The 14,214-nt window shown below is 39.5% G+C and overlaps 1 protein-coding gene across 24 annotated transcripts in view; it reads left to right on the forward strand.

The window, feature by feature from the left end:
- The window catches only part of TSHZ2 (teashirt zinc finger homeobox 2), a 1,034,366-nt gene that overhangs the window by 348,528 nt on the left and 671,624 nt on the right, over positions 1 to 14,214 (forward strand). The window lies entirely within an intron of this gene.

The raw sequence follows: 14,214 nt of genomic DNA on the forward strand, positions 1-14,214 counted from the left end.
AGAAAAAAAAGTTTCTTTCTAACTCTTTTACTTACCTAGTCATGAGGCAACTTGATGTTTCTTTCAGTTCTGACAAGTGGATTTAGTGCTGCCTCCACAGCAGATCAATGTATCGAGTGCCATGCTATGGGTATGGCATGGTTCCAGGCACTGTGGGGGGCCCACAGAAACATAAGGGAAGTCTTTGCCCTCAGGGATTTTGCCCTGTGGTTGGGGGAATGGGACACATGAACACACATGGAAAATGAAATAACTGAACAAGAGGTAAACAATAATACAAAGCCATACTGAGAGGTAGCAAGAAGTATATCTGCTTTATATATGTTAAAAAAAAAAAAAAAAAAGGCACATCCCATTGTTCTGGGGGCAGAAAGTTTTCTATGGACCAGAGTTTTCCGAAGTCTTTGTGTAGAAGATGGGATTTGGATTTGAAGAGAACACATTCTCAGGGAGATTAGAAAAAGTAGAAAATATATAAAATTACAGTAGAGGCTGGAGAGAAAACCTGTAGAGTGGGTTCCAGGTGCCATATGCCTACAGCTGTAGTGTGGGGATCATCAGGTAGTAGGTAGATACTAGCCTAATGGGGTAGCAGAGACCAGTGTTTAGGAGACTTTAAATGTCTTGTGATGGAATTTGAGTTTTATTCCATAGGCACTGGGGAGTCATTAAAGCTTGTATCCAGATTGAAACAGCTTCCTAACTGCCTTGGCTTTCACTTATAGCCGTCATCTAATCCATTTTCCAAAAGGCAGACAGACTTAATCTTTTAAAAAAATCTGATCATGTGTTTACTCATTTAAAGCCATCAGATGGTTTCTTACTGCACTTAAATAAAACCCACATTCCATATTGCATTTTCCATGGCTTTATGTGATCTGTGCCCCCAATTCACTTTAGTCACCTGTGCACCCAAATCACAATGTCCCAGCAGCCTGTCTTTCTTGAACACAAACATTTTGTTTCTACCAAAGGAACCCCCTACTTGCTAAAACCCTGGCTTGAACTTGTCTTCCTCTGGGTCTTTCAGTGGTCAGTTTTCTAGGCATTTAGCCCTTGGTTCATATTCTGCCTCCTTGAAATGTCATGGTATGGTTCTGGTGTGTTTTTTTCATGGCTCTTACCACTATCAAAATTATATTTTCTATATGCTTATCTTTGCTTCCATACTTGCAAATCTGTCTTGTTTACTCCTAACTTATCATGAGTTCATCTTGATGGTGCATGGCATATTCAATAAATATTTGTTGAAAGGATGGATGAATGAACTAGACTTTGAATAGGAAGGTGAATTATGGAACTGTTATAATATTGATTCATTCATCAAATACTTACTGAGGTCTTCTTTGATAGTGGCTGAGGATAAGATGCTGAATTCCCTGCCACGATGGCGCTTACAAATGAGGGGACCAGGATTTAGCAAGTGATATCAAGTGTGGTGAATGGGACATGAGAGGAGATGAGATTAGGACAGCATGTTGCAAGGGACCCTGTGTCATGGGTCCTTCCTAGACCCTAGAGTCATGGAAGACTTCTCTGAGACCCTTATTATGGGAAGAATTTGGGTAAAACAAGGAGGTGGTGGGGAGAAAACTCTTCTGGGTAGAAGGACTAGCATTTGTTGAGGGCAGTGAGATAAGAGAATGTGAATGTTCTTCAAGAAACAGATGGTGTCCTGGATGACTGGCATGGACGGAGGATGGAGAGAAGATCAGGAAATCATTGAGTTTATCAGGGATCAAATTTCAAAGGAAGCCATGGAAAGGACTTTAAAATTTTTTTTTCTGAAATCTTATTTTTATTTTTTACAGAATAAAATACATACATTTAAACACAGTTACATCCACACAGATTATTATATCATGGATCTTAAGAAACAGATTAAGTGACTCCTTCTGGAGAAGTGGAATGGAAAATATACTGAGACAAATAGGAAATTTATTCTATACTTTATCCCATTTTGTATGGCTTTCATCCTTACTATTTATTATTATCTATTACATTTCAATTTTTCTTTAAAAATTAGCATTAGCATTATATTAAAATTGTTATATTATGCAACTAAAATTTATAAAGAAAGCCTTATATACCATTAAATATTTTATATAGCATAATAAAAAGAATAACTTAACTGGTAATAATAACAAAAATAATATACCCTCTGAAAATAAGTAAAATATAAAATGCATAAATTGGTTAAAAAACAGTGTAACTATATAAATATGTCCTCACAATTTGTTACATCTTACTGATTCTTCAATATAGGCATTACACCATTCTAGGTGATGTGATAAACAAGATATTATAGACTTTACATTGTACCATGGAGAGAAATGGTTATTAATAATACAATTGTAGACATATATTATTTAGTTGTACAGTTATATTATTTAATTATAATTATAAATTCTTTGATGGAGAGGAAATCAGAATCAGACATAAGAAGACGTCAGCATTCCAAGAATGATGTCAAATGACCCCCTTCATGGTGGATTATGCACTTATTTACTATGAGATATATTTCTCCTCCACAGATTCCTTGTTCATGTATCAATTGTATTGGTTTGCAGTTATTCTGAAGTTTTGATATGAGTCTGTATATGTATGAGATTGTTTTAAGTTGTTGTTCTCTTAATTGCAAGTTCATCTCCATTGTCCTGCATTTGTACCCACCTCTTCTCATGATTTCTGATTGTGGTGGTATAATTGTGCATGGATGATTTTGTATCTTTACTGTATATACACCTTTACTGGTGAGCCTTGTCATTTGTGGAATTTTTGTTTCCTGTTGCTGTCTTGTCTTTTCTGCCTAGAGAAGATCCTTTAGTATTTGTTGTAAGGCTGGTTTAGTGTTGCTGCATTCTCTCAACTTTTGCTTATCTGTGAAGGTTTTGATTTCTCCTTCAAATCTGAATGAGAGCCTTGCTGGGTAGAGTAGTCTTGGTTGGAGGTTTTTTCCTTTCATCATGTTAAGTATATCATGCCACTCCCTTCTGGCCTGCAGAGTTGCTGCTGAAAAATCTGCGGATAACCTTATTGGGGTTCCCTTGTATGTTATTTGTTTCTTTTCCCTAGCTGTTTTCAAGATTTTCTCTTTGTCTTTAATTTTGGTCAGTTTGATTAATACGTGTCTTGGTGTATTCCTCCTTGGGTTTATTTTATATGGAACTCGTTGTGCTTCCTGGACTTGAGTGAGTGGTTCCTTTCCCATGTGAGGGAAGTTTTCGGCTATTATCTCTTGGAATATTTTTTCTGTCCCCTTCTCTCTCTCTTTTCCTTCTGGCACCCCTATAATACGGATGTTGGTGCGTTTAACGTTGTCGCAGAGTTCTCTGAGACTCTCTTCATTTGTTTTCAATCTTTTTTCTCTTTTCTGTTCCGCATCTGTAATTTCTACTAATCTGTCCTCCACCTTGCTTATTCGTTCTTCTGCCTCCTGTATTCTGCTGTTAGCTGCTTCTAGTGAGTTTTTTGTTTCAGTTATTGTATTTTGCATCTCTTCTTGTTTAAGTTTTATATCTTGTATCTCTTTGGTCAGTGTTTCCTGTAAGTTATCCATCTTTGCCTCCAGTTTATTTCCAATATCTTGCATCATCTTCAGCATCAACAATCTAAAGTCTTTTTCCTGGAGGCTAAGAATCTCCTCATGGCTTATCTGTTTTTCTGGGGTTTTTCCTTTCTCCCTCATCTGAGTTATTGTTCTCTGTCTTTTCATTTTTATAGGTTTTTGGTATGGTGACCTGTAAACAGATGATAGAGTTGTAGCCTCTCTTACTTCTGGTGTCTGCCCCCCTTGTGGCTGAAGTTGGTATGGGGGCTTGCTGTTGGCTTCCTGATGGGAGGGACTGATGCCTTCCCACTGGTAGGTGGAGCTGATTCCTATCCCTCTGGTAGGTGGGGCTTAGTCTCTGGATGGGATTAGAGGCAGCTGTGTGCCTGAGGGGTCTTTAGGTAGCCTGTTTACTGAGGGGTGGGGCTGTGATCCCACCTGGATTGTTGTTTCCCTGGGGCTTCTCAGGCTGACTGATGGGTGGGGCCAGATTTTCCCAAAATGGCCACCTCCAGAGAAAGGCAGCTGCTGAATATTCCCGAGAGCTTTGCCTTCAATGTCCTTCCCTCACAACAAGCCACATTCACCCCTGTTTTCCCAGGATGTCCTCCAAGAACTGCAGTCAGGTTTGACCCAGATTCCTATGGTGACCTCGCTCTGCCCTGGCACCCAGTACACGTGAAAGTCCTTGTGTGCCTTTTAAGAATGGGGTCTCTGTTTCCCCCCATCCTGTGGAGCTCCTGCACACAAACCCCACTGGCCTTCAATGCCAGATGCTCCAGGGGCTCTTTCTCCCAGTGCCAGATCCCCACACATGAGGGTTTGATGTGGGGCTCAGAACTCTCACTCCTGTAGGTAAGTCTCTGTGAACCAGTTAGTTTTCAGACTGTGGAGCTTCCCACCCAGGAGGTATGGGGTTGGTTATATCATGAAATCGCCCCCCATTGGAGGTGCTTTTGATCCGATTTGGCTTTTTCAAAGATCTTCTTGGCTCTGGTATGACTTGTGGATAAAAAGGGATATGGGAAAATCAGGAGGTAGTTGTAACAGTCCAGATGAGAAATTGCGAAGTTGGTAGTTACTGTAGTGATGAAAGAAAATGCTCATATTTGGAGGTAGAATTTGTCTTGGCGATTATCTGGGTGTGGGTGGCGAGGGGATGACAGACACCATGTTTCGTGTTTCTACCTGGGTTTATGGTTCTTAGGAAACAGATGGACGTTAATGTCATTCACTGAGATCAGCACTTTCCAAGGAGGAAGGACTTCTTTGGATATGTTGAATCACTCACTATACCTCAAGATACTTGGGAGTTACCCTTTATAGAAATGCGAGAGCAGAAAATGCCAGTTAAGGAATAGAGTGATGCTGTTGGTTCATGAGGTGGCAGTAGGAATGTCAAACAAAAGAATTCATTTTCTATCCCAAATGCTCTTATTTTATTTTATTTTGGTCTTTTTGTCTTTTTAGGGCTGCACTTGTGGCATATGGAGGTTCCCAGGCTAGGGGTCCAATCGGAGCTGTAGTCCCAGGCCTACGCCAGAGCCACAGGAACAAGGGATCTGAGCTGTGTCTGTGTCTTAGACCACAGCTTATGGCAACACCAATCCTTAACCTGCTGAGCAAGGCTGGGGAATGAATCCGCATCCTCCTGGATGCTAGTCAGGTTCGCTAACCACTGAGCCACGAAGGGAACTCCCCAAATGCTTTTCATGTTCTCTCCCCCACCTCCACCCCCTACACAAAGACTTAGCTGCAATCTTAGATATTAAAAATATGGGTAAAATCCCAACCTTGAGTAGACTGCTGGAAGGGAAAAAAATCCTGAAAAAAAAATCTTAAATCAATGTTCACGTTTGCACCAAATTACTGTATTTAAAAGGAAAAAATGTGATTTTACAAATTATGGAAAACATCTGAAGTGTCCTTTTTAAACTGTAATAGATTCTCTACTCCCAAAGAACATTTTTGCATTGCAGAAATTAGTATAAATGTTGCTCTCCTTTATGGCATAGGGAGACAAGGAGACGTGGCAATACTAGGCTTTTATTAAATTCTGGACAAATTGGGGAGGATGTTTCCTGTTCTTTGAAAGAAGTGACTGATCTTTTTTTTGATTTGGAAATGCTAAGGAGAAAGGAAAGCTGTAGAAATGTCTTAAAAAAGCTCTGCGGTGCATTAGGCAGGAAGTTTAGTGCATCTTTTTTTTTTTTTCTTTTTTTTTTTTTCCAGGAGAAATTAAGGGGAAAAGGTGACTTTTATTGCTGAAATTAATTTTATTGCCATACTAACTAACCCTCTTCCTTCTCACTCCCTGCTATCACACAGAGATAAAAAGGTGACGAGAAATGCCTTTTCAGACACCATGGTTTCTCAGAGCAGTTGGGGATTCTGGCAGCCTAATGTTAGGTTTGTAAATATGTCCCAGAAAACTGCAAAGCTACAAACAGATACATAAAGAATGAGGAATCTGATTAAGAAACTAGCATTTATATTTTTACTGGGTTTTACTTTTAACATAAAACATCTTGAAAAAAGTTTTATGATTTAGCATTTATGAATGACTAGATTTTAAGAGAATTGTAATATTTTTTTAGGGTATTTCAGCTCTATGAGTTATTTCTTGTAGATTCAGATAATGACATTATAAATCTTTCTGTGGAGGCAATTACTAAGGCAGAAATGGCCTATTCCCCATTGGCTTTTAGGTTCAGCTTACTGACATATTACAAGCAGGCTTACCGTGGTCATTAAAAACTGATCTGGGATTTATTGTACCTCTTTAAACTCTCACTACTTTGAAAAGTATTGAACAGAAAGGAATACAAAGTGAAGTTACAAAAAGGGCCAGTAAGGCAATCAGGAGAAAAGCAGATTTAATTTATCCATCCAAGGCCTCCACAAGTATCATGAAAATATCTGAAACTGGAGCATGAGGTTCCTAAGAGAGGCAAGGACATGCTTGCTGAGTGCAGTTTTCCACCCAAAATGGTTTCAAATACTGTATGAGAATTGAGAGTTAAAGGGAAATTGGTATAAGATAACACCAAAAAAGGTGAAGTTGGCTTTTTAACCTTTATTGAGAAGTGGCCCACCTGGAGCCATGGAACATTATAGAAGAGGAACAATACTCTCCAGCCAGCAATACGTCCACTTTTACAGCATTGGCCCCCTACAGTATGGGTGGAAATAAACAAGAGCTTTCCAGTACATGTTCTGGATTCCCACATTCTCTTATTCCCATACAGCCACTGATCTTGGTTCTTCTGCTTCTCCCCAAATGATATTGGAATACCTTTTCTGGAAAAAGATATCCCCAGCAATATTCTAAGCAAATGCGTTGTATCAGCACAAAGACATGAAGGTGAGAGAAATCATAATTGGAGATAAGAGGAAGCAGGAGAAAGACTGCCTTAAAGAAAGTAAGGATTTAGCTCTAGCCTTTAACCCAAAAAATCAAGGCAGTCTTCCACCAGTACTTTCCATCTTTGTAGAGTTGCTCATTGAGCTAGTTGGAACTTACTCCCTCTTTTGAACGAGAATACAGAGAGAACTTGAAAATGCTTTTATCACTTTGCGCAAGGAACAAGCTGAAAGTTTCTGTGGTTTTTCTTTCACCTTGTGAGGTTTTCTTATTGTAATAGCCCAGTAGTAATTTGTTCTTCACCTTTAAAGCAATACTTTGCTATAACAAAGCGAAACAAAACCAACCAAAGTTACCATACTGTTCTATTTGTCTACCACACTTTGTTTCCCATGGCTGGCTTTTTCTTACTACTCAGATCTCAACTCAAATGTCACTGCTTTAGGAGGTCCTTGCCAGACCTTATATTCAACTCCCCACCCCAGGCATGTGTCATCTATCATCCTTTTTGTTTTTTCATAGAGCCAGCAACCTTTTTCTGTAAAGGCTCAGTCAGACAGCAAATATTTTAGAATGTATCGAGCAACTACTCCATAAAGTAGATGTATGCCCCAACTACTTAGCATTCCACCATAGCACAAAAGCAGCCACATGTGAAACAAAAAAGAACAAAAGAGCTTGCTTGGATCATCAACAATTATACAAGTGTTAAGTCAACCCCCACCCCCCTGCAGTCCCCTATCAACAGTGTGCCCTGAGAGGAATTCAGAATGAAAAAAACAGGATAAAGTTGTCTAGATCAAAGGGCCCCTAGATAGTTGGATGCATATCTCAGGAAGAATCTCAGTGATCCCAGATTGTTGCATCTTTACATACATAGAAGAGCATGCACATTATTAACTTGAGATATATTCTCTGTGATTAGTCATTATCTTTTGCCAGGATTTATGCTTGGCTACAAGTATTTCCTAGTAAAAAAATTTGTTATATACTGATTCCTCTCCTTCCTCTTCAAAACAGTTCCTCAGAGTTGTCTCCCAGGCTCTAGTTGTCAGTAAGACTCTGAAAAAAACTAAACTCATAATTTTCATGTTGTGCTTTTTTAAGTTGACACACAGAGGATGTGTAAACAGTGTTGTAATAAAACTTTACAGGAACAGCCTGTGGACTATGGTTTACCAATCCCTGCTTTAGGAGAACTTAATGTTAGAATATTTTTTGCATGCATATATTTGTTTTTTAGGTTTGAGTATGTGTCTTTCTCTCCATTAGAATTTGAGATTCATGAGGCCAGCAACATAATCGACTAAATTTACCACTATATCCTGAACACAGAAAGGATTGTACGTATTAGGTAATCAATAAATATATGATGAAAAAATGAACCAAAATGTCTCCCTTAAGCGGTGGTTGTGCTGTTTTACTCTACTGTTTAAAGTCACAAAGAAAATCCATAATTTCTTTGGAGAAGAGTATAAAATACTTCTTTCAAAATAAAAAGAGTGAAAAGTTTTGGTTTATTTGTAAAATTAAATGTTGGAGTTCAAAATACCTTGAGTTAATTTGGGTTTACCTTATGGATTTGGTTCAAGCCCTTAGTTTAGATTTCATTCTGGCTAGATTGAGTCTGATTTAAAACCTTCATTCCTTAATACATTGTTGTTTGATAAATTTCACTCAAATATGATGGGCATGGGTTTGCTGTCACCTGAATACATAATCCATGCTGCAATCAAAGGGCACTCAGCAAGAATGTTATGTATTCTGGTGGACTCAGTCACTTATTAAAGAGTTCCTCTTCCTTCATTGTCTGCATAATTTGCCAGCAAGTCCATAAGTTCAACTCTGGAGCCTAACATAGCCAGTCAGTTAGAGTGGTTCTGTTTCCTGACACTCTGGGATATTAAAATTCTTCCCACAGTTTCAAGCATATTCTTTATTCCCAGTCCTGGTACATTTAGAACTCTTGCCATGTGTGTTTCCGGCAGGTTCCCAATGTATGTATAGTGGTTGTGGAGTGTGGAGGGGGAGAGGTTGTTTAAAGCAAGTATCATCCCAACAGAATTAATTTGTAAAGTTCATTTTGCAAAGCTCCTTGGCTGAAAATCTTCCTGTAAATGCAGCTATTTGTATGAATTGTGTTCTTTCCATTGGTGAACTGGTTTGGAAAGCAACATTTGGCATTTTTTCACAGCAGATTTCCCAGTCTCCAAATCTAGGTGTCACTGAAGAGTTTTAGATTGGCTTTTAGCAGAAATCACATGAGATATAGTCAAATACCACTGTTTTCTTGGACTCAGTTCACCTTTAGGAAGACTGAATTCACTAGCATGGAGGAGAGAATTTTTACAAATCTCAGTGGTATGGAACGTTCAGATTTGCTGCTCTTTAAGATTCGCTTCTAACTGAGGAAGGCTTGTGTGGATCTGAGCTCTTCTAGGCAGCCCTCTAGGCCTGGGCACTGGAGCAGTAAGATTTTACTCTTGTCGGTTAGTATCAAATTCACTTTTTTTTTTTTTTTATTGACTTCAGACATTTAGAAAGTCACTGACAGGCCATAGAGAATGAAAACTGAGGGAAGGTTTTCCATGTGAGCTCATTGTAGGCATGGCTGTAGTAATCGTATGTTGATTTTATCTGTCATCCCATTGCAAGGTTAAGGTGGGAGCAGGACTGACATCTTTTTCCTTGGGCAGGTATTCTAGTGAGACTTTTCTTTTTTCTTTTGAGGGCCACACCTGCAGCATGTGGAGCTTCCCAGGCTAGGGGTCGAATTGCAGCTGCAGCTGCTAGTCTTTGCCACAGTTTAAGCAATGCCCAATCTGAGCCACCTCTGGGAGCTACACTGCAGCTTGTGGCACCACCAGATCCTTTAACCCACTGAATGAGGCCAGGGATCGAACCTGCATCTTCATGGATACTAGTCAGACTCTTAACCGGCTGAGCCACAGTGGGAAACTCCCTCTAATGAGGCTTTTAATTACGATTGTCCACTCTATGAAATTGACTGAGAATAAGTCCCTCATAATAGGACTCATTATCTCTGTTACTCTTCTTGGTCCAGGAATGAACTCCCAACTAGTTCAGCTGTTTAGAGTCTTCTCTGGAATTGACAAGTAGACAGTGTGGAGGAGAAATTCTTTTTCCCCTGGAGTTGATAAGCTTCAACAGCAAATCCTGGGGAAAAAGGGGGTGTGAGGTCATTTACTCGATTGTGTGGAAGAATGTATCGAAGCATAAGTCAGCAGACCCCAAATGGAGGAAATGAGAGAACCCAGATGCCATTGACCAGCTTGTCCTAAAGGGCAACCTTCCCAAATACATGAACTAATCAACCCTGCCCTTTTAACTTTACCTCTTGACTTGGGTTTTCTGTCACTTGCAGCCAAAAGCATTCTGGGTAATATGATTATTTCCTATCATTCTTAATCTGCTCCCAAACTTACAGCTTTGTGATAGAAATGTTTACTTTAAGAAATACCTTTTAAGCGATTAAATAGCTGAATGAGTCAATCTCTAATTTTATTCTACATACTCATTTTTGGGGATCTGTATAAAGTGTAAAAGCATAGTTTAATTACCCAAAAGAATCTAGCATTTCTATAAAACAGCTGCTTCATTAAAGAGATATGCCAGAGTCTTCTTGAATAACTGATTACTTTGATTTATTGGGAGTAGACCAGATGAGTGCTTAAAACAAAAACAAAAACCTTCTGGATATGCCTGGTTGAGAACCACAGTTCTATAGGTTTGATGACTTATTAATAGTATTTTTATTGATTCCTGGGTTTGGGCCTTACAAATTATTTTCTTAGAGTCCCTCTTGATAGAGAAGTCTAAGGGACAACTCATGTGTCCATTGAAATATATTCACAATGGCCAGAGGGAAAGAAAGCTGTATTTGGTGTGACCTCAATCACCCATCTTTGGAACAAAGAGGAGATGTGGTCCCCTCATGCCCTACATGAGTTGAGTCAGATCTGTCTGTGGAGGAGAGAAGACCTGTCTCCAAAGAATGGGAAACAAGGTAATAAACTCAGAACTAGCCAGATGAAAGAGATACGTAGGTCAAAATATGAGGAAATGGACTTCCATGTCCTTTCCAGGCCCATCACCCTCCCAGCATCTCCACATGTTCACTAACCTGAAAACCCTCTGAACTGCTTCAGTTAGGGTTTCTGTGGAGACTTCATTATGTAGACATGATGGATAGAATCACTGGCCATTGATGACTGAACTCAATCTCTAGGCCTTCTCCCACCCCCACCCCCCAGACCAAGTAAACGGCTGGGGAAGGATGCTGTGTATTTGCAGAATGGTGTAGGCAGGCATCTGCAGCTCCAATTTGACCCTAGCCAAGGAACTTCCATTTGTTGCAGGTACAGACATAAACAGAAAAAATGTAAATGTCTTGAGTTCCCCTCTTCTTTCTTGTGGTTGCAGACTAGTGGGTAAATGCCTGCCAGGTGTTCTGCAGGAGTTCAGTTGCCCCTGCTCCTTGAGACCCAACTTTATATTCTTTCATCCTCTATACTATTCAATTGTAAATATAGAACAGGGCTTCCTTAAGATGTGGGAAAATTCTGCAAAGAAGCAGACACTGCAGTGTGAGAGTAGGTGGAGTTGTGACTCAGGTCATGTCCTTAGATGTTCATATGACTCTTTTGTTGCTTTTTCATTTGAGAGAGAAGAGAATTGGGAAAGAGAGAGACTCTCAGCTACTAGACCAGTGTTTGGTATCTCAGCATGCTAAATCACATTTTCAAAATTATCACATTATTCATTTTTTCCCACAAATATTCATTGTTGCTGCTTACATGACACATTTCATTCGATATTGCTTTGTGCAAGAATAGCAGCATCCTTGCCTTCAGGAAGCTTGTGATCTAGCTGGGGAGACAGAGCAAAAACTGGTAAACACAAGACAATGGCTGAGATGGTTATGAATTGTGCTATGAGGGAAGCAGATGGGATAGTGAGGGGGGTGGTCAAGGAAAGTCTCTCTGGGAAAGTGACCTTTGCAATGAGACCCCTCAGTGGAGTAAGAAGGGCCAAGTATTGTAGGCAACGGAAGAATGTGTAATAAAGCAGCCATCCAAATGATAGCTAGAGTAAAGTGAACATTCCCTAAACATGTTATTTAACAGTAAGTGCAATTAAGGATGCTGATTGGCTCCCCCCCCCCCAAAAAAAGTGGATAGAAGTCTGGAAACTCATCTTAACAATGCCTTCTTGGTGCCGTGATGTGTGCATGTGTGTTTGTTCAAGCAGTTTCGTTTTTCCACTTCCTCATTTTCCTAATGCCATCATGCAGCTGCCTCACCTGAATGCCAGTCGCTAAATGAGGCAGGAGCTAAGGATCCAGGGAAACAAAGGGGAAGGTTGCCATAGTAACAGAGGCCAAGGAGAACAGCTCCTCCTCCTGCTCTCTAGAGTCCCTCTCACAAGGGGAGGCTGTAGAGACGCCCTCAGCCAGGGATAGTCCTCCCAGTCATGGGGGGGCTAGCGGGGCCTTTCTCAGGGTTCAGCTAGTTTTCCAACCATCCCTCTTAGCAGTTTAAGAAGGTTACTCTGACCTTATTCCCCGAGCATAGAAGAGAGAAATGAAATGGGTTAGATCTTTCATTTAAACTGGATTATAGGTTAGACTGGATATATTCCTTCAGAATTACCTTGCACTCCTTCATTCTTCTTGCCCCTTTCTCTTCCTGTCAGTCTCCATGCACATAAAATATGCATCAACTTGTATTTAATACATGGCACCCTGACTCCATTTACCAGGCAAAATTGTAGTGCTCCCCACAGTATTGTAATATGAATAGTTGCCCAAAGTTCTGTGACATATCGCTGTTCCCACTGTTGGGAAGAGTGATTTTTTTGAAATACTCATCACGTTCTGATCAATTTTAACAGATCATGGTATCTGTAAAAAGATAATACCTGACAGCAAATGAATTGAAGCTATTTTAATTGGACTGAAGTTCCCTTGTGAGAATTTAATGTTTTCCTTATTGACATTTTCAGGAATCTCTCCCAGAGAAGTTGGGGATCTTCTTATGAAATGCCATCCTCTCCTATCTTTACATACTCAGAAATTACTCCTATTTCCAAGCGAAATTTAAGTCATAATTTATATAGTCTTACCATTCGACTCCTTGGTCATCTTGAGTGCTTTTCTATAATTTTAGCCATGGCTTTTTGGTCCATCATTACTTACTTTTTCAGTTGCATTTGGAAATACAGTAAGGAGAAAAGGGTAAAAAAGCATAGGATTTTGGAGTCTGATGGAACTGAGTTCTAAAACTAGCTCTATCACTTACTGTTTAGGGTTGAGTCTTGGCCAAGTTACTTAACTTCAGACCTGCCTCAGTTGTTGAATCTGTAGAATGGGTATAAGAAAGTATCTATTTCCCAGGATGATGATGATGATTAAGTGAGTCAGGGCATCTAAAGTGTTTAGTGCAAGGCCAGGTATAATATTTGTTGAGAAGATGGTGGTAAATGTAACAATGAAGGTGAAAGTGCTCACCTTATCTGCTAACAGGATTGTGGGCTCCCCAAGACAGTGGTCAGTACCTCTTTCTTCTTTCCTACCTTTCCAATAGCGTGTGGTAACAGTAGACAGGTGGATATAACAGATGAGAAAAATAGTGTTTAATATAAATAAATTAATTCCATTAATTAGGCAATTTATTTCTTCATCCCAATTATCTGTCATATATGTATATGTGTGTGTGTATAAAATAAAAGGTGAATAACTTAATTATGGAAGCAGACTTAGCTAGGAACAGTAGACCTACCACAGTCTCAATTTTGGTTCTGATGGGAATTTTTAAGAAAAATACAATAATGTGGTTGATGGTAGCCATGCTCCAGTGTCTTCTTATGCTTCACTTAGCAAAGTGCTTTTTTATTTCTTGTCATCACCAATACCAGAGATTCCATTGCTTGAAACACATGAGAACTCTTCACTCCATGTGTAACTTTCCTCATGAGACTTTCTAATACTGCTTTGCTTAGCCATTTTGAATTGTTTGTTGCCTGGAGTATTCGTCAGCATGAGTCAGGTGATGCTCAAGTGTGTATAAGTAAATCTGAACATATAGTAAACAACTTTCAATACAAAGTCTTAATCTTTGGACAATGCTTCAACTTGTTGCCTGGATATTAAATACAAGGAATTCTCTTCCAAAAATGTTCTCTTCTCAGTGCTGACTTTGGTAAGAACTCCAGTTGGGAAGGAAGATGTGAGGTGCGCTAATTAAAGGCAAGATGGTCTCAGAGAAGGAGAGCTTTTTCC

Source organism: Sus scrofa, chromosome 17 (assembly GCF_054392235.1).
Source record: "Sus scrofa isolate SSC_HxYL_T2T_F1_AM1 chromosome 17, Sscrofa_HxYL_maternal_Yorkshire_Landrace_v2.0, whole genome shotgun sequence".
Taxonomy (NCBI): domain Eukaryota; kingdom Metazoa; phylum Chordata; class Mammalia; order Artiodactyla; family Suidae; genus Sus; species Sus scrofa.